Raw genomic sequence first — 19,159 nt, 5'->3', positions numbered from 1 at the left:
GCAATAGAAATTACAAACACACATGCGAAAATTCTGGAACTGCAAGATTTATTGGATCATAATGTAGCTAGAATTTTGACCATAGATTCCGTGTACAGTATTGAATTTAAATATTTACTTTTATATAGCTAATGGAGCTGTGATGATTTCTCTTACCAAAGCCAGTACAACCAGAAACTTCCAGAGGAATCAAAATTTATTTCTGATGCAAGTTTCTTTATTAGTTCTTTGTTGTCTATCAAATTAGTTGATAAAGTAACTGGCGAAGTTGTTTGGCAAATCTGGCACCTTCATCGGTTCGTTTTTGTCGACTTAAATAATACCGATACGTTTTTGTGAGGAGCTAGGGTTGATCATTGACAAACCAAGACAAGTAAGTGGTAATACCAATAATGGTAATACTACTAAAAGATATTTTTACAATGCAAGCTGCTCTGCTGAAATCACTGGAGTGGATGAAAATTTAATTAAGCGATTTTACATGATTCTGCAAGCTCTCTCCTTAGATGTTATGATAAATGCTGAAAGCTCTGGCACTTATACTATAGAAACTGCCCGAATCTATGTGACCAATTATGGATGGTATTATATGCCATCTTCAGCACACAAAATCTTAATTCACGGAGAAAATATCATAAAGCATTTCGCAGTACTTCCTTTTGGTCAATTTTCAGAAGATGTGCAAGAATCCCGTAATATGAATTACAAAAAATTTCGCCTTCATTAAGGCAGAAAATGCTCTGGATCAGTTACAAGTGAGGATGCATTTCATACTCTTCTGTACACTTCCGATCCGTACATCAACAGCATTAAAAAACCGTATAATAATAATGTGCAAGAACTTGATGAAGTTAATCTGCAGCTTTTGAAAGTCAGCGAACTGATTTCAGGAACTGAAAGTCTCTATGTTGTTATGATATAGTACCTATAATATACCTATACATTATTTCATAAAAAGAACTATTTAAAAATTGCTATAAGAAAATGTTTTAAATATTCTAATTATTAGTAGGTAAGCATTTTATGTATTCTTCGTCGTTTCTACTGTGTTTTTCATAAATTTAGATGGACTTATTTTTTTTTTACATATATGTAAAAAAATACTTAAAATAAAAATAAAATAAAACTGCTACTGCTATGTTTGATATATAATTTAATAGAGGAAGTGAAACTCTGTTATAGAGTACCTTAATTTTTTTTACAGGATGTTTATTAATCATGTTATACCAATTAACACAAAAAAGTTAATTGATAAGCTTGATTTTATTTTATTCATAAATTTAGACGCACAACCAAAAAAGTCTTATATCTTGTTAATTGATAGTTAATTAGTAGTTTTGTTTCCTATATTTCTCATTTATAGGCCTAAATTAATTTTGTCAAAAAACCTTATATAAATATGACTTACCTGGAATTAGCTAATCATTATATAACAAATTAACAAAAGTTAAGTTAGTTTTGCACTAAAAAACGCGAAAAATGGGCAAAAGACGTATCACTCAAGATGAAAGATGGCAAATTATTGCTCACATCAAAAAAGGAACCAAAAGTATTAGAGAAATCACCAGGTTAATTGGAGTTTCTGAGAAATGCGTTCGGACAACGAAACAAAACTTTCTTCACATTGGTGATGCCAGCGAGAAAACGAGGCCAGGTAGACCCTTGCCAACCACCAGAAAGGACGGTAGTGCCCTATTTAGAGCTGTCAGAGCTAATCCAAGAGTTAGTTACAAAGAATTGACCACAGAATTCAATACAACGCGAAATACATCTATTTCTCAAAGCACAGTCCGCCGAATACTTATCAAATATAAGATTAGAGTCTACTCTGCTTTGAAGAAACCGCCCCTACGTCCATATGATAAACAAAGGAGACTAAAATGGTGTTGTGAAAGAAGGTATTGGACAATAGAACAATGGAAAAACATTATGTGGAGTGATGAGAGTAACTTTGAACTTATCAATCGCAAATCTAACATAACAGTCAAAAAAAGGGCTCACAAAAAGTATTACGCCAGGTACATTAGACCGACAATACAAAGTGGAGGAGGCTCGATAGGAATCTGGTCATGCTTCAATTACAAAGGTGTTGGTATGTGCCAAACATACACCGGAAGAATTAACTCCAGAATATAAGTAGAAGTACTGGAAAACAACCTAACTCCATCAATTGACTTATGCTGAATGATAAAACATGGAAACTTCAACAAGATGGCGCTACTGCACATACTGCATACTATACAAAGGAGTGGTTCAACGAAAATAATATCAGGAAAATACCGTGGCCCCCATACTCACCTGATTTGAACCCGATTGAAAACATTTGGGCCTGGATTGACCATGAATTGGCAAAGGTTCAAATTTCCACTCTAGGCCAGCTGAAGGACGTCCTTAAGGAGACCTGGTATAGAGTACCAGAAGCGATGTGCTAAAATCTTGTTGAGTCTATGCCTAGAAGAGTTCTTAGTTGTATTAAAGCAAAAGGCGGATACATAAATATTGATTGGTTCATAAATTACGCCTCCTGATGTATCGCGCGTCTAAATTTTAGAATAATTTTTTTGCCTTATTTTTTTAATACCATGTAGTTGTACCTAATTATTAGTTAGTATTTGTATTTTTTTATAAATTTTTCTAAATTTTGTATTTTGTATGTATATATCTAATAAATAGAAAAAAAACTAAACCAAAATCTTTTTTCGTTATTGTTTTATCGTAAAAAAACTAAAAATTTCTATTCTCAAAAATGAGTTCGTCTAAATTTATGAAAACCACTGTATATAGCTTCTTTAAAAATGGTGCTTCTTAGGTCTTACGACTAGTTTGGGCTTAATTTTTGCATCTTGTTTCAATGTTTTATTTATTCATAGAAAAGTTTTTAATTCACCTGAAAATCTTCAATATTAAACGGTACTTTAGTATTCAAATTTTGAATATTGTGTTATTTTAAGCTGCAAATTGAAGTTGGATGTTGAATATTTCACTTAAATCTTTCAAGTATGAAGTACCAAAAAACTTTTCTTGTAAAGTGATACAATTGATCAAGTGTAAATAAACGATTATCGCTTTTCGCCGCTTTTTATGTCACCAAAACAAGATTAAATAGAAAACTATTGGTCGTTATCGTTTGAAACGATATAAGGTTTCTCTAAAACATTCATTATCGGTTGTATCGTTTCGTTAACGAAAGTTGGATGGTTAATAATCAGTTAATTCAGAAGCCGGAACACGACGATAATCCGAATGAAAATTCCAAGGACTAGAAGATTCAGATCTTAAACTAGTTAACTACTATTAGAACTAATAGCACTATTATACCCACTCCAATTAGAATCACCATAGAACATTTTCTCTAACCAACTTCTGTTAACCAAAAAAGAGGAGGGGTCCTTCTGCAATTATATTTTTTGATTATTTTGATTTCCTTTTGCTACCCAAGAGAGCTGTACCTAAAGGTAAAGCAAATTTAATTTTTGATCGCAATTATTATGTAATTAATTGTATTTTTGAACTCTTGTATTAAATTTGTGGATAATTTACGATTTTAACTGCTTTTGATCCATTATTCTTTGAGAGTGTATTTGTTTTAAAATATTATCATCACTATATATTGTTTCCATAGAGGAACTAAGCCCAAAAACCTCATTTGGAAAGTGCAAAAATCTTTTTGATTACTCCTTGTTTTCTTAGACCTAAAAGAACGTTTTAATAGGATTTATAAGTTTTTAATCATATGCCTGACAAATCATAAAATATAAGGTTAACAAATGTTAGAATATGAAAAAACATGTAGAGTAAAACACAGTGAGTGCACACAAACAGTCAAAAACACATATTAAAATTGAAGTTGTGATACATTGTATTAACATTACAAACAATCAATAATAGGTTACTTGATGTATGCACGCGTTATTTGTATAAACAACTGAATTTACTCTTTGTATTTATATGAATTTATTTATAATGCAATCTTTGCGAATTACAGGTAAAGATTTCAGCACTTGTATTAAAGAGGTTTCAGTGGCATGTTTGGTATCTGTCTAAAGAGCAAAAACGGCCTTGAGAATCCAATGAGAATGGAACATTGCCATGAAGTTCTACATTAAAAGAACCTCTGAGGTTTCGAGATTACTGGAATATCGTATATATTTTTTAACGCTGATCCCAAAAGCTGAGACAACGATAGAAACCATGCAGTTACAAAGCCTAAAGTTAATTCACTTGGAGTTTTGAATAATCATAGCAGAGCGTTGAATGGCTCTTATTGGTCACTTTTACCATAGCCATAATAAAAGATAGTCAGGCCATTTAATCCGCTTGCACAACATTTGATTGTTTTCAAACAATAGAAGTTAAAAGTTCGAATTGGTGTTGAAAATAGCTTTTTTATCATGCCTAGACTACTAACTAATGCACTAAAATCTAAAAAATGGCGAACTTATAGTTAAGAGAGAAATAGTTAATTAATTCTCTTATATCTAGAATGAGACACTAGATCTAGAATTAAATACTTTTTCCGAAAACGATAACTTTCTTAATGGTAGCGATGCTCTTCATTCAGAAATTGAGAGTAGAACCATTTCAAACAATTTTAATTGCCAGTAGAGTGTGAAAAAATGTTAATCAGAGAAAGGACTCAAACGTCATATAAAAACACTCTAATAGCAATTCTTCAACAAAGCAAACAAATGCAACAACTGATGTCAAGCGTGCGTGTTCCTAACTTTTATTAAAAAAAGCATTAAACTTGTTGAAAACGATCTTTGCTTCCCTCCATGTATCAAAGATGAGCTTTCAAAGTACATGTTCTCAGAAGATGATGCAAAGCATTCATTCGATCTATTAAAGACATTTATTGAAAATTTTAATTGTGATGCAGAAGTTTTTTATCCAAAATTTTAGGAAATTGTTGGCCAGAAAAGTTTTATAAAAAAATCTCTAAGATAAACCTCAACTCTTGTAGAATATGACCTTGAAAATCATATTTTGGCTCACATGAATAAGTTTAAAAATCCCACACCTCAGTTTTAGTTATTGATGATGAAATTGAGTTCATAGATAAAGAAAAAAATTTGATTAAATATTTCGGTTTATGTATTTAGTACCTTTTAGTACCTATTAAAGGATACGTTTTTCAAAAAGTTGGCAAAGCAGATTTTGTCAAGAAACACTCTCAATTATGTAGGCTAGAAAAGTTATAGAAAATTATTCAAATTATTTACTTGAGGAGCTTGTAAACTTGCATAAAATCATGTTTAAGAAGAAAAGAACAAATTCGTCAAGAAAAAAAATGAAGAAAGTATTCAAACTCCTCAAGGTTTTTTTCATAGCCACTAACTCTATTAAAAACATATTCTAGCACATGAACTATATTGCAGCACGATGGAAATATGCAATTATTAAAAAAGTGAAAGCCAATTGAAGTGAAGTAAATTTTTTTAATTTAATATGTAATGCTTGATAATTAATGCAATTAGTTTAATAGTTATAAGACATTAATTTTTTAAAATAATTTTGAAATAAATATTCTAAAGATTTTTTTTTAGCCTCTTTCTAACATAACTTCTATCTAAGAGGTCACTTTTCAGCAGGGTTTGGAAAAACCTTACTCAATTGGGTTTTTTGGTTATTGGGCTTTTTGCTGAAACAAAATCTTAAGTTTGGTACAAATCTTTAGAAAGAAAATTGAAATAACTTGCAGTTATTAAAAGCATTTTTACAACGTATCCAGTACATTAGCTCAGTTAATAATTAGATTACTTTTTTTTAAATATAAAAAAAATTTGAAATAGAGTTATTATTTAAAAATTAAGTTTAATTTAAAATATAAATAAATTATATTTCCTTCAATTTACGAAAGTATCATTCAGGGGGAAGAAGTAGGGCTAATGAGTGGAATGAAGTGATCATATTAAGTGATCAACCAAATACACTGCGACCATTTTCTATAGACGCATGTAAAATTTAGCGGATTTAAAGTGTTACAGTGGTAATAAAATTGTTCTAACGGTACTTTTGAATAAGTATATCTAAGAAAACAATGATCCATTATGCATTTAATTATTAACTATCTTGATTGTATTAAAATACTTAAATTTTTAATATTCATGTGGCAATTTTCTATAGACGCACTAAAGTTTTAACGAGTTTTGTCGCAAATTTCTAATATTCTGTAGTATTTTTTATTTTGTGAGTCGAAATTAAGTTGAACTTAACCAAATGCCGAAAGGGAAGGTCCTTACCAATATTGAAAAAGGTCAAATATTGGCTAATCATCGAGAAAAAGTTCCAAATCGAGAAATTGCTAGAAGATTGAAGAGATCAGATCACGTTATCCGTAATTTCTTGAAAAATCCAACAGATTATGCAACAATCAAGAGGAAACCAAAGAAATCTAAGGTTTCAGGCCGTGAAAAACGCAGAACTGTTCGACTCGCATCAAAGTTTGAAAACATTTAAGTGAGATTTGGGTTTAAATGTTTGCAAGGAGACGATTAGGAAAGTTCTTAAAGACAGCCCACACATTGTACGATCAAAAATGAATAAAACACCAAATTTGAAGCCCGTTCACAAACAGAAACGGATGGAATTCGCCCGCGAAAACATGGCACGCGGTTGGAAACAAGTAAGAAATTTTAGATTAAATTCTCATAAATACGTGAGATGTCTAAATAGTTGAATATTTTTGTTTTCAATACCAGGTGTTTTTTTCGGACGAGAAAAAGTTTAATCTTGATGAGCCTGATGGTTTTAGTGGCTACTGGCGTGATTTGAGGAGAGAACCCAAATATTTTTCGACAAGGAATTTTGGTGGTGGATCTTTGATGGTTTGGCTTGGGTTTTGTGCAACAGGAAAGTTAAATTTAGCATTTACATCTTGCAAAATGAAAAGTTCTGAATACATTGATGTGCTAAAATTATGTTTGATTCCATTTAAAAAAAAATATCAACGCAAAAAGTTTGTTTTTTAACAAGATAACGCCAGCATTCAAACAAGTAACGAGACTAAAGATTGGTTTGAAGCTAAAAAAAAGAGCAAATGTGGTGGCCTGCTCGCAGTCCAGATTTGAATCCTCTTGAAAACATTTAGGGAACCTTTGTAAGACGTATCTATGCTGACCAGAAGCAATATAACTCTGTTGTAGAGCTAAAAGTAGCGGTATCAGAATGCTGGGAGGATATGGAGCCAAAAGTGCTGGAAAACTTGGTGGGAAGTATGCCAAAACGAATTTATCAAGCAATTGAGCGCAAAGGAGGTCCAATCGAGTACTAAAAATGAGATAAAAACATTTATTTTGGATAGTTTTGTTAAAAAATGTGAACTGAGTCTATAGAAAATAGTCAGCTATCTTTTGAATTTAATTCATTTATGATTGACCTCTTTTCAAATTTGATATTAATTTTTGATAATTTTCATTATTTTGTGATACTTTATTTACAATTTATTGCAATACTCTATAAAAATAAAGTTAAGTACATTTTTAAGACATTATCCACATGTCTAATTGTTATAAAGAGAGCATAATTGAAAAAACAGAGAGCATAAAGAGTCATTTGAATAAATGCAGAAAAAAAAAGCAGCATCAATTAAGTCTAATCAGTCAGAAGATAAAGAGTAATATTGTTTAAGCTTTATTAGTGATACTTTTTACTCTTCAATTTTTGATTCAACTCAAACAAAGATTCAACAACAGATATCTATTTCTAAATTTGTCGCTGCAACAACAAGTAATCAGAAGAATGAACTGGATTTGTAAGTTGTAAGGTTTTTTATTTCAGCTAATAAAACATTCAAAGGAGTAGAAAGTCTTAAATTTACCAAACTGATTAAAAAATTTAAACCTGGATACGAATCACCGAAAAGAAAACAGATATGTTCAGAACTTTTATTTAAGTTAAATAAAGAAGTTCCCAGCAAACACACGACGTCGTAACGACGTTGTAAATAGGTTATTTTCAAGTTATAACGTCGGACGACCTTGTAAGGACGTCGCTAGGACGTCGTATCCACGACGTCTTTTAAAGACCCTTGTTCAGACGTCGTAGCGACGTCAGTTTAACATCGTCTAATAAAAAAAACAAACAATTATTAGATTTTTTTTTTTTTTGTTTAACTGTTGCGTTCAGGTCCGAAACTTTAATAGAATCTAATTTTAAAAAAGAAATTAAGAAAATGAGTAGAAAAGATATATGAAAAAATGGAGAAGAAAGGATAATTTGTTAAGACAATTTCTATACGAGAGTGACAAAGATGAAGATTTTTTGAGCCAGCTTGATTCTTCTGTTCGTTTTGATTTATCCAATGAACTTGATTCTTCCAGTCGACTTGATTTTTCCGGCCGACTTGATTCTTCCAATCAATACTACTCTTCTAGCGAACTTGATTCTTCTAGTCAGATCGATTCTTTCAGTGAATTTGGTTCTTCTTCAAGAGGCGACGAAAATGAAATAAAAATAGATGAGAGAAATAGTGCGGTTGACCCTAATGAAACATATTTTATTTTAAATTTAAAAAAATGGTTGATTAAAAATAGAATTACTCACACAGCAAGTACTGAGCTGCTTTCTCTTTTAAGATGCAATGGACATGCAGCTTTGCCTAAATCTTCTTGTACTTTTTTTAAGACTCAACGCTGTGTTTTGACAGAAAAAAAATGTGGTGGGGAGTATATCTATTTAGGGTTAAGTAATGGTATTAGTCAAACTTTCAGAGAGAATCCTTTATTACCAGTTGAGAACAACATCATATCTTTACTTGTAAACATTGATGGTGTGCCATTGCATAAATCTTCAAACTCTCAATTTTGGCCTATACTTTGCCAGTTAAGTAAGTTTACACCATTTATTGTTGCAATTTTCTATGGTAGCCAAAAACCAACCAATTTAAATGACTTTTTATATGATTTTTTAATTGAGTTTGCGAATTTAAAAGCATGTGGTTATGATAAAGATGGAGTTAATTTGTTGGTTGAAATCCGTGCATTTATTTGTGATGCTCCTGCTAGGCAATATCTAAAATGTGTTAAAGGTCATACAGGTTATTTTAGTTGTGAAAGATGTGAAATTAAAGGTAAGTACGAGTCGTTTAGAATGATTTTAAATACTACAAATTGTGTGCCTCGTACTAACAAGCTATTCAAACAGTATTTCTATGCCAATACACATCAAATAAGCCGTAGCATATTAATAGATTTTAATGTTAATTGTGTTGATGGTTTTGTCTTGGATTATATGCATTAAGTATGTCTAGGTGTTGTTAAGCGAATTCTTATTTTTCTAACCAAAGGACCTTTCCCATATAGATTGGGTTCTGCTCAATTGTTGAATATTTCAGAAAATTTGTTAAAGTTTAGTGGTAAATTTCCATCTGAGTTTGCTCGTCAATCAAGAAGTTTACATGAAGTAAAGAGGTGGAAAGCCACTGAGTTTAGGCAATTTTTTTTATATGCTGGCTTTTTAGTTTTAAAAGATGCTTTTACTCCTGAACGTTATCAGCATTTTCTTTCTTAACTCTAGCAATGAGAATTTTTCTAGATTCTAATGCGATTGTCCGAAATAATCATCTTCAATATGCAAAAGATTTGTTGAATTACTTTGTAGTTAAATCAGAAGAATTTTATGGTCCTACTTTTTCTGTGTATAATGTACACAGCTTAACTCATTTACATGAAGATGTTAGCTTTTTTAACTGTTCCTTAGATGAAATCTCTTCTTTCCAATTTAAAAACTATTTGCAAGTAATTAAAAAGTTCATTCGCAAACCTCAAAGTCAATTATCTCAAGTTTTAAAAAGATTTTCAGAGCTTGAAAATCTTGAAATAAGTTGTAATCAGTATGCTAAATCACATAGAGCTTTTTTTTCTCCTAAATTTAAAGACTCTTGGTTTCTCCTATACACAGGCGAATTTGCCCAGATTATTGGAAAATTAGACAACGATCAATTTAACTGTGTTGCTTTAAAAAATTGTGTTTACAAAAGCGTTTTTACAGATCCATGTGACTCTAAAATCTTTAACATTGTTTTTGTTAGAGATATAAAAACTCACTTGAAACATGTTTGTCTAAGTAAAAAACATTTTGAAAGAAAAGCAGTATGTCTATCTTATAAAGAAGAGTTTGTCTTGTCATGTTTGTGTCATGACATATAAAATTTGTTTACAACTCACTCTTTAACTAAATAATAAACTTTGAAAAGTTTTTTGTACCTTTGTGAAGTATGAGATCAAATAACAATATACTTAATATATATTTTACAATGTTAAACATCAAAAAAATTGAATTTTAAAAAATTTACCTATTTGGTGATTGTCTGTATTGATGTAAGATTTTGATATTGTTATTTAAATATTTATAAATATAAATAAAAAAATTGTTTCATTTATTTAAATATTCATAATAAAGTATATTAATAAAAATTACTATTTGTTAAATTATTTATAGTAAAATGTTACTGTTAACATGTTCTATAGCTAAAATTGTTCTATAGCCAAAATTTTTCTAAAAACAATTAATTGTTATTAGAAGAAATTAATATATATTTTTAATAATTAATCGTTTAAACAGTTTCTTAAACAAAAGCTATTATAATATAATATTATAATATTATTACAAATAAGTATAAAAAATTCAAAGATGTCAATGAAAGATTTATGGGCATTAGTTGAAACTTCAAGCAAATTAGAAAAATTAGGGAGACAGAAACAGTTCTTCCATTTCATTGGATTTCCTCAGATGAGAAATGGTTGTATTGGCCTTCTTCTTGAAAAGATGAAAAATATACAAAGGCAATACCCAATGAAGTTATTTGGAAGAAATTTGAAATTTTAAAAATAAAATTACGAGGTAATTATTTTGTTTTTCCGGATTTGTTCTAACCTTTTTATTAATAATTTTTCTTCTACTTATTAAAACTTATAGGTGAAAAAGATTTGTGTGAATATGTGTCTGGAAACAATTTTATGTCCTCATCAAGCGAAAGAGAGAGTGCAGTGAATGAAAAAAGGGATATTGATTTTAACAGTAAGACAAACATTTTGATTTAGGATTTTGGATTTTTATTTAAATGTTTTTTGCAACCTAATGTTAATTGCAGTATTAAAAATATTGTTTTTTCTTTGTTAATAAATTTATTGACATTATTATAGTAGTGGAATTGCCTAAAAAACCTACTGAAAATATTGTCACCGATAATTTCTTTGTCAACTAAATCTATTTTAAAACAAGAATCGTATTCACAATCAACATCTTGTAAAAGTCGTTCTTCTGATTATTTATCACCGATAAGTTCTGCGTCACTATCACCTAGCCATAAGTTAAGATTATGTTCTCGATCACCTGTCTCCAAAAGCAGGCCATGTTCGCTCTCACTTTCACCAGCCCTAATGTCTGGATCAAGCTCATGTTCACTTTCGCCTATTCGCAAGCCAAGATCAAAATCTCGCTCCCCTTCACCTGTGCATAGTTCTAGATCATACTCAAAACCACAGAATAATCATTCCCAATCAGTGTTTTCAAAGTCAAAATCTAAAGCAAAGAAACTGGTTCGATGTATGAATAGTAATTTCCCAATGGATGAAGCACGTAAGTTAAAAAAGTTTTTTTTAAGTTTTATTGATTAAAATTATCTATCGAAATCATCTAGAAAACACAGAGAGATTCGGTTAACTGTTTAATGTCAGTTTTGCCAATATAATTACCTAAGTACTTTTATTAAGTTTACTTAATTTAAAAAAATGGTATATGAAGGAATACACAATTTTTTTATGACGAAAATTGTCTCATAGATTTAATTTTGAAAATAAACTTTTGCTCTATACTATTACTTTTTGTTTTAAACTGACATTTTCTTAAATGTAAACATTATGTAATTTATATACTGTTAATAAGTGAAACAAAATTTAATATTTGGATTTTTTTATATGTAACTTTAGGATTTCAAAAAAAGACAATATCTCTTTTAACTTTTATCGTTGACCTATTGGAGAATCAAGTTCACCAAATAAATACTGATTGTACAAAAGATGTGGAAAAAATTGATAACATGGAGAAATTCAAAGAACTAGAGGAGTCTTTATCAAAAAAAGACATTTTTTCATTTATGGTGAATTGTTTTTGAGAATTCTTTTTCATAAATACCCTATTTACTACAATAAAATTTTTTTTGTGTGAAATCTTTAACGTAGTCTTTGTAAAAAGTGCTACCAACATGTCCGTTTGATATTAAATTATGCATAAAGTTAACAATTAGAACCCCTCTAGCTTCGAAGTTATTAATGTTAGTTTATGTTTAAATGTTATTCAAATATGTATAAGCAAATATATATTTTTTAGGTTGGTCAGTTAAAAATGGTCGGTGGCAAGACAGTACGGGAAAATGTAAGAAATGTCATGAAAAGGTACACAACAATTTACATTGATATGTTTTCCAGGCTTATATGGCGTCGTATTCTATATTAATAGATTAACTAACTGAAAGACAATATGTATTAAAAATCAAATTAAATGTTTTTCAAATTACATTTGAACAGGTTGCAAGGTTGACTATAAAAATTCGAACTTGATAGCCTAAAGTTCAAACTTGAATTCAAAAAGTTCCCTATAAAAATTGGAATTTAGCAGGTCGAATTCGAGGCCTTAAAAAGTTAAAAATTAATTGTTTGTTAAACCTGTTTTAAATAAATTTTTTTTAAGATTTCAACAAATTAAGTAACAATTTACTCCATTACGCAAAAATAATTATTTTATTTAAGTTTCTTATTTTATGCGAGTTTTTTATTTACAGTTCTGATAATTTCTTTTAATTTAGGTTAATGTCCTACTCTGTAATGTCATGTTTTAATATGCTTGGAACAAATAGACACAAGCAAAAAAAGTTATCATTTAAAGAGACAAAGATATGTGGTGTGATTGTCGGTGAGTTTATATTGATATATTTATATTTAAGATTGGTATTCTATAAAATGAGTAAAAAAAAACTTTAAAGTGTTTTAACATATTTCATTTTGTTTAGCGAGTGTGTTGTCAAATCACGCGACAACTGAAATCAAAGTTTTGGATTCAGTGAAAAACGTGTTGAAATACGCTCCAGAAAAAAAAAAGATGTATAGTTTTGAATTTTGAAAAAGAAATCCAAGCAGCTGCATTATATTTTTATTTGAGACTTTATTGTGGCCATTCTTTTATGTAAATAAAAGTGTAATTGGTAAAAGAAACTGTAATTGGTAATATTTTGGCGCTTTAAAATAGTTAAGTTTTTGAACATGTTACACATGTTACAACATATGTTCAATTCTTTAAAGAAGTTGTTTAAATAATACATTTTTTAATAGAAAATATAAAAATTGTATGTAAAAACATGAGGCATATTTAGTCGGTTTTCCGACCAATAACCGATATCCTGTAGATCCATTTTGCGACGTCGCATCGACGTCTATTTTTTACCCTGGATACGACGTCGTAAAATTGTTACACTTTACGACTTTACAGCGACGTCAAAACGACCAACCTCGCGACATCAAAACGACGTTGTACCGACGTCATTGTGCTTGCTGGGTTATTAATTCAATGTAAAATGATCTTGCTGATGATTTTGCTGTTATCCTAATTTAAGATAGTTGGAATATAGTTAGTAATGATCCTATTATTGTTCATAGTTTCAATTATAGAAGCAAACCTTCTCTCATTTTCGCAGATGATGCTGGAAGCCATTCAAAAACAAATTATTGAACTCAGCCTGCTAAGGATTCAATCAAGAAAAAAGAAACCTTCAATAAAGATGTGAATGTGAAATAAGAGTTTCCTTTCGTCTTCTTTTATAGTGGTCATTTTTACTGTTGGGAATAAGTTTGGGAAAAATTCAACCTCCAAACATGCAACGCAACCATTAAAGACTAAATGATTAATGTGTGGGGTTTCAAACATACCAGAAGAACTGATTGTTTAATTCAAAATTATATTGATCGCGATTAACTGCCAGAAGGAAATCAATTCAGAGGGGTTGGATTTACATTGACTTGTAAATTATTTCTTGATTATATGGTTCTTGGTTTATGATTCCATTTTAAGTGCACAAGATATTAGCTTTTTATCTTAAATTTCAGTGTATTAAAATCATTACAGTATAAACAATACGTTTCTTTTAATGTGTTAACATGTCTCGTTTTGTGCTAGATAAAGAGTTTTTCAGAGGAATTTTCTAACATTATTTTTTTTTTTTTAAAAAAAACTGCAGCTGAGGCGCACCGAATACTTTTTGAGACGTATGGTGAGCATTCTCTACCAGAAAAGACACGCAGAAAATGATCTCGAAACTTCAAAACCAATGATTTTGATCTGGACGAAAAAGAATGCTCTGGGGGACCAAAAAAGTTTGAAGATAAGCAGTTAGAGGAGTTGCTTGATGAAACTCCTTGTAAGACGCTAATTGAACTTGGAAAATCGTTACAAGTTGATGATACAACAGTTTCGAAATGTTTAAAAGCTTTAGGGATGATCCAAAAGCAAGATTATTGGGTGCCCTAGGAGTTAAAGCTAAGAGACATTGAACGGCGACACTTAATATCTGAACTGTTGCTTGAACGACAAAAAAGGAAAGGCTTTAGCATCGGATAGTCACTGGAGATGAAAAGTGGATCAAGTATGACAATCTCAAACGTAAAAAATTGTGGGGTATGCCAGGTCGTGCATCTACATCTTATACGAAACCGAATATCTATGGTTCAAAGCTTCTTTTGTGTATTTAGTGGAATCAGCAGGGTGTAATATATTACGAGTTCCTAAAACCCAATGAGAATCACGTCATACCGCTACCGACTCTAATTGGAGCGTTTGAGTCAAGCTCTAAAGGATAAACGGTCAGAACACCAACTCAAGCACGATAAGTTTACTTTAATGAACGATTATGCTCGGCCACATGTTTTAAAATCTGTAAAAACTTATTTGGAATCACTCAAATGGGAAGTCTTACCCCACCCGTGTCGTTTTTTCGACGTGAGATTCAAATGCTGAGTGAAAAAAAGCGGGAAAAGTAGTGTCAAATGATGGACAGTACTTCGAATAAAATGATATGTATTTTATACTAAAAAAAAAAAAATTACTTTGTCAAAAAAAACAACAAGAACTTATTCAAGGTCATAATAAATATAAAATATCCTGAACTCTACACTCGCAAAACAAGTAGGGAAGACATTTTGTACGGACTATAGTATCATTTGACGCTCTCATTAGCTCTATCAACTTATAAAGTCGGTTAAAACAAAAACTTATGATTACCATTAAACTTTCTCATGTTGTGAAAGATTTGGGGTGAGAGTTTTAACTCAAGGTGAAAAAAATTAGTTCTTTGAAGATGGTTTTTTCCGTTTTCTCAAAATTTGCCCATACTTCTCACAAGTTATTTAAGCTGGAAGAACGAAAATTTTAATGAGGCTAAGTTATCATAGTGTAAGTAAAAAAATCCCATAAACTTTTTACTAAAACAAGATTTTCAGTTTTTGGCCACCAAAATGTACCAAAATTCCACACTGCGTTATTGCACTTGAGCCTGTTTTTGAAAGCATATTTAACATTTCTTGATTTTATTTTAATTAAGTAAAACCTAAATCAACTTAAAATTTCTTCTTGATGATGTTGACAAATTCTCAACTTAAGGGGAATTCCATGTCAAATCAAATTTTTTTATTTTTTAAACATGATCTCAGATCGAGTTCATTTTTTTACAACTTGTTAGACTTCATGTTCCATGAAATCTTTGAAATTAGAAAGCATCAAAGTTAAGTGATTCAAAAGTTCTGACCATTTGATTTTTTGCTGTAATTTACCATTTTTACTGACTTTGCTTATGATGTTCTTTTCCTTCATAGACTTACATATGGTACTCCCGTTTAAAAAATTTTGAACAACATGAGTGTATATGTTCTGATTTTTGATTTTCACCGATGTTGTGAATATTTCTTTGTTTTTAAATGACTAAGGAAGATCGACTCAACGCCTTTTTTGCAACTTGTTTATATATATTCTTATTAAGAAAACAGCGTTATTTATACTAAATCTGACATAGTTGACAATTATTCGTAACTAAAAATAAGATAATAATTACCAACTTCATACCATATATTAATTACTGTAAAAATACTTGACGTCATCGCGTGGTTTAATAAATGTTTATGACACCGAGATTAGGCATGGAAACGTTGTATAAGTAAAAAAAGTAATGGTTATTCTAATCGCAGAGCGGAAATTCTTGCAATACTAAGACGCATTGCCAGAGCAACTATATGATACTTTAAGTCATAGAGAGAAATGTAATAGTCTTAGATTTATTGATAAATGTAATGGTATAGAACGACAAAATCAATCATTTAACCATCTTCAACGATATAAAAATTTTTTAGTTAAAAGCATAATCACAATCCTAGTTGAAGAATTCTCTCCTGACAAACAAGAGAAGTTTAAAACAAATTTAATAAAATTCCAGTCAGAACAGAACTGGCGGAACCCAAAAGAATAACAGAAGTCTAAAAAAATTCCAGTTCTTAAACCTTAGAATGTATTCTTTGAAAGAGTTGGTGAAAAAAAGTAAAAGTAAAAATCTGCTTCTTTTCTTTCAATAATTGAACCCACAGACAAGCCTCACGCCTTCATACAGGAATCTTTCATGACTAAAGAAGAAATAAATATTGAACAAGTTTTCGTCGTGACAAAACTTAAATAATCGTAGGAATATACAGAATAACTTTTATTAACTTTTATTTTGCAAATCTTAACTACAACTCAAATTATGATTTGCAAGAATTTAGATGTGATTATTCATTTTAGTATTGACCATCTTAAGTTTATTAATTTAAACAGCCTTTTAATTAAATCTCTGAATCTGACAAGCTTATTATATTGTAACTGATTATCAAACACAGAAATCATTATTGATTTCTGCGTTTCCTTTCACTAAATGTTTATCAAAAAACATTAGTATACACTTGGTAAGTATTTTACATAAAATTTTACATCCCATTTTTACTTATTAGAAAATGACACGTTAAAGATTTATATTTTTCTTATCAATTTTTTCTTTTGTTGACCTCTATTCTAATTCTAATTTTTTGACATTTTAAAGTTTAAAAAAAAAAAAAAATTGCAATACTTCTTTTTGTAGTGGTAGAAAAGCTAAAGAATTTATAGAGTTTTCCGTGAAATTGGAGCAGCAATCTTGTTGTTTACTAAATTGTGAAAAAGCTTTTTAAGAAGAGAGTTATTTAATTTAATTTATTCTTACAAACTGGATATTATTTTTATTTAATACTGTTTAATGCAGGTGGATGCGGTAAAGGAGAATGGCACAGTACTGAGTAATTATCAATAGGGAAATGAGAATGACAACAAAGATGGATTGTGGAAAGGACAAATACAAACAACAGACAAATGGTCAAACCCCTGGTTACAGGACATGGATAATAGTTGAAAAAATAGACACTTTGCAATATTTGCATTTCAGATTTAACATTGGAAACAATCTGTTAAATATTAATACCGTAAGAGAACATTTCTATCGTTATTAACTTTCAATTGTTAATAACTTTATATAATAATTCTTTTCTGCGTGGTATTAGAAAAATTTCTGGCGGAAACCTCTAGTAAAATTGAACTCTTCATTTCAAAAATGGCACAAATCACACTTATTTGAATTCACTTTTTGAAGCCATTTTACTTATTGAAGCGTTAAACATATTTCCTTTGAAAAAGAGAGATTTTTGTATACCACAATCAATTTTTAAGGCAAATGACAACTAAAATCTGTTTGAAAATGGGACTTGTTCTGGATTTATGCACCTCTCACGTGAAACAAAGTGCAACTGTCAGATGTGACATCACTTTGTCAGTTACGAAAATGGAGAATCGCGAACTTGCTGAAAATGCTTATAAATCTAGAAAAAGAGTGCCTGGTAAAACTAACATTGAAAAATATCAACATACTAAAATTAAAAAAGTTAAAATTGCTGGAGAAGCTCATAAAAACCACAAAGGGAATGATTTGGCACCAAGACATAGAGGAGCTTCTTGTAAGTTAGTTTTTCCATCTTATTTTGTTTATTTACACAAGATTTTTTACCACCAATAATTGGCAGTAAATCATTAATTTGAGGTAATGTATAACTCTTATATTAATACCTGAATATAATGCTACTTATTTTTTTATTTATTTACAGATGTAATTTAAAATGTATGGATCTAATATCTGAAGATTTTATGAAAATTGGTAGACAGTTTATTAACAAATTTGATAGCAAAAACACCCTAAACACATACTTTCAGTCATTAATTAAAAAGAAGGATATGTAGAGAAAAGATCCTAGGTACCTAAGAAAAAAGAATTTGTCTTCATTTGTCACATTAAGATAAACGGTGTTAGAAAAAAAGTGTACAAGAGTGCTTTTTGCAGCATGCATGGAATTTCTATGAAAAAAGTTAGACGTTTTATGTGTTTTCTTAAAAGAAAAAAAAGAGCAGCCCATAGATCAAGGAGATAAATCTGAGGGACCACGGTGCAACCCATTGCATGGTGATATATGAACTAAAGTAAGAGAACATGTTGAATCATTTTCTGTTAAATGTGCACTTTTGCAGTAAAGATGCATCATATTTATTAGATACAACTTAATGTGAAAGTTATGCATACATTATGCGAACAAAAATATCCAGATCATCCTGTTAAATATAACTTTTACTTAAAATATTTCCCGGAAAATTTTAGCTTATCATTCGGTAAAAAGCAAATTGATGTCTGTGGACTGTGTGAAGAATAATCAGGAAGTGAAAAAAGTGCAAGAATGATTCAAATGTTAATGGAATTGCATTAGAAGTCGCTAAGAAGGTCCCAATGAATTATCTACATTTATGCTTGATTATATTAAAAAATATTGCCATGATGCCAAAGAACTGCACCAATTTTCAGACGATTATGTTAGCGAAAATCGGAATCATGCCATGGTCTTTTATAACTGGAAGCTGAACTAGGTAGTAAGTTAAATGAAACATATTACCCAAACGAGGTCACTTATTTCTACCAAACAATAGAATGTTTGGGACAGTGATAAGATTTATTCGAAAAAATGACAGGATTTACACACCAAACGAGTATGAAAATATAGTCGGGGGTGACGAAAAC

General features: G+C 30.1%; 1 pseudogene; it reads left to right on the top strand.

Annotated features, from left to right (window-relative positions):
• The first annotated feature begins 10,618 nt into the window (after positions 1 to 10,618).
• Positions 10,619 to 18,333, top strand: LOC145186588 (uncharacterized; annotated as a pseudogene).
• The last annotated feature ends 826 nt before the right edge of the window (positions 18,334 to 19,159 follow it).

The sequence above is a fragment of the Hydra viridissima genome, unplaced genomic scaffold, assembly GCF_058129835.1.
Source record: "Hydra viridissima isolate aposymbiotic clone 2 unplaced genomic scaffold, HvirCarnegie_v1 scaffold_5, whole genome shotgun sequence".
Taxonomy (NCBI): domain Eukaryota; kingdom Metazoa; phylum Cnidaria; class Hydrozoa; order Anthoathecata; family Hydridae; genus Hydra; species Hydra viridissima.
Note: the sequence above shows the minus strand (reverse complement) of the source record. Positions and strands in the feature narration are given on the sequence as shown.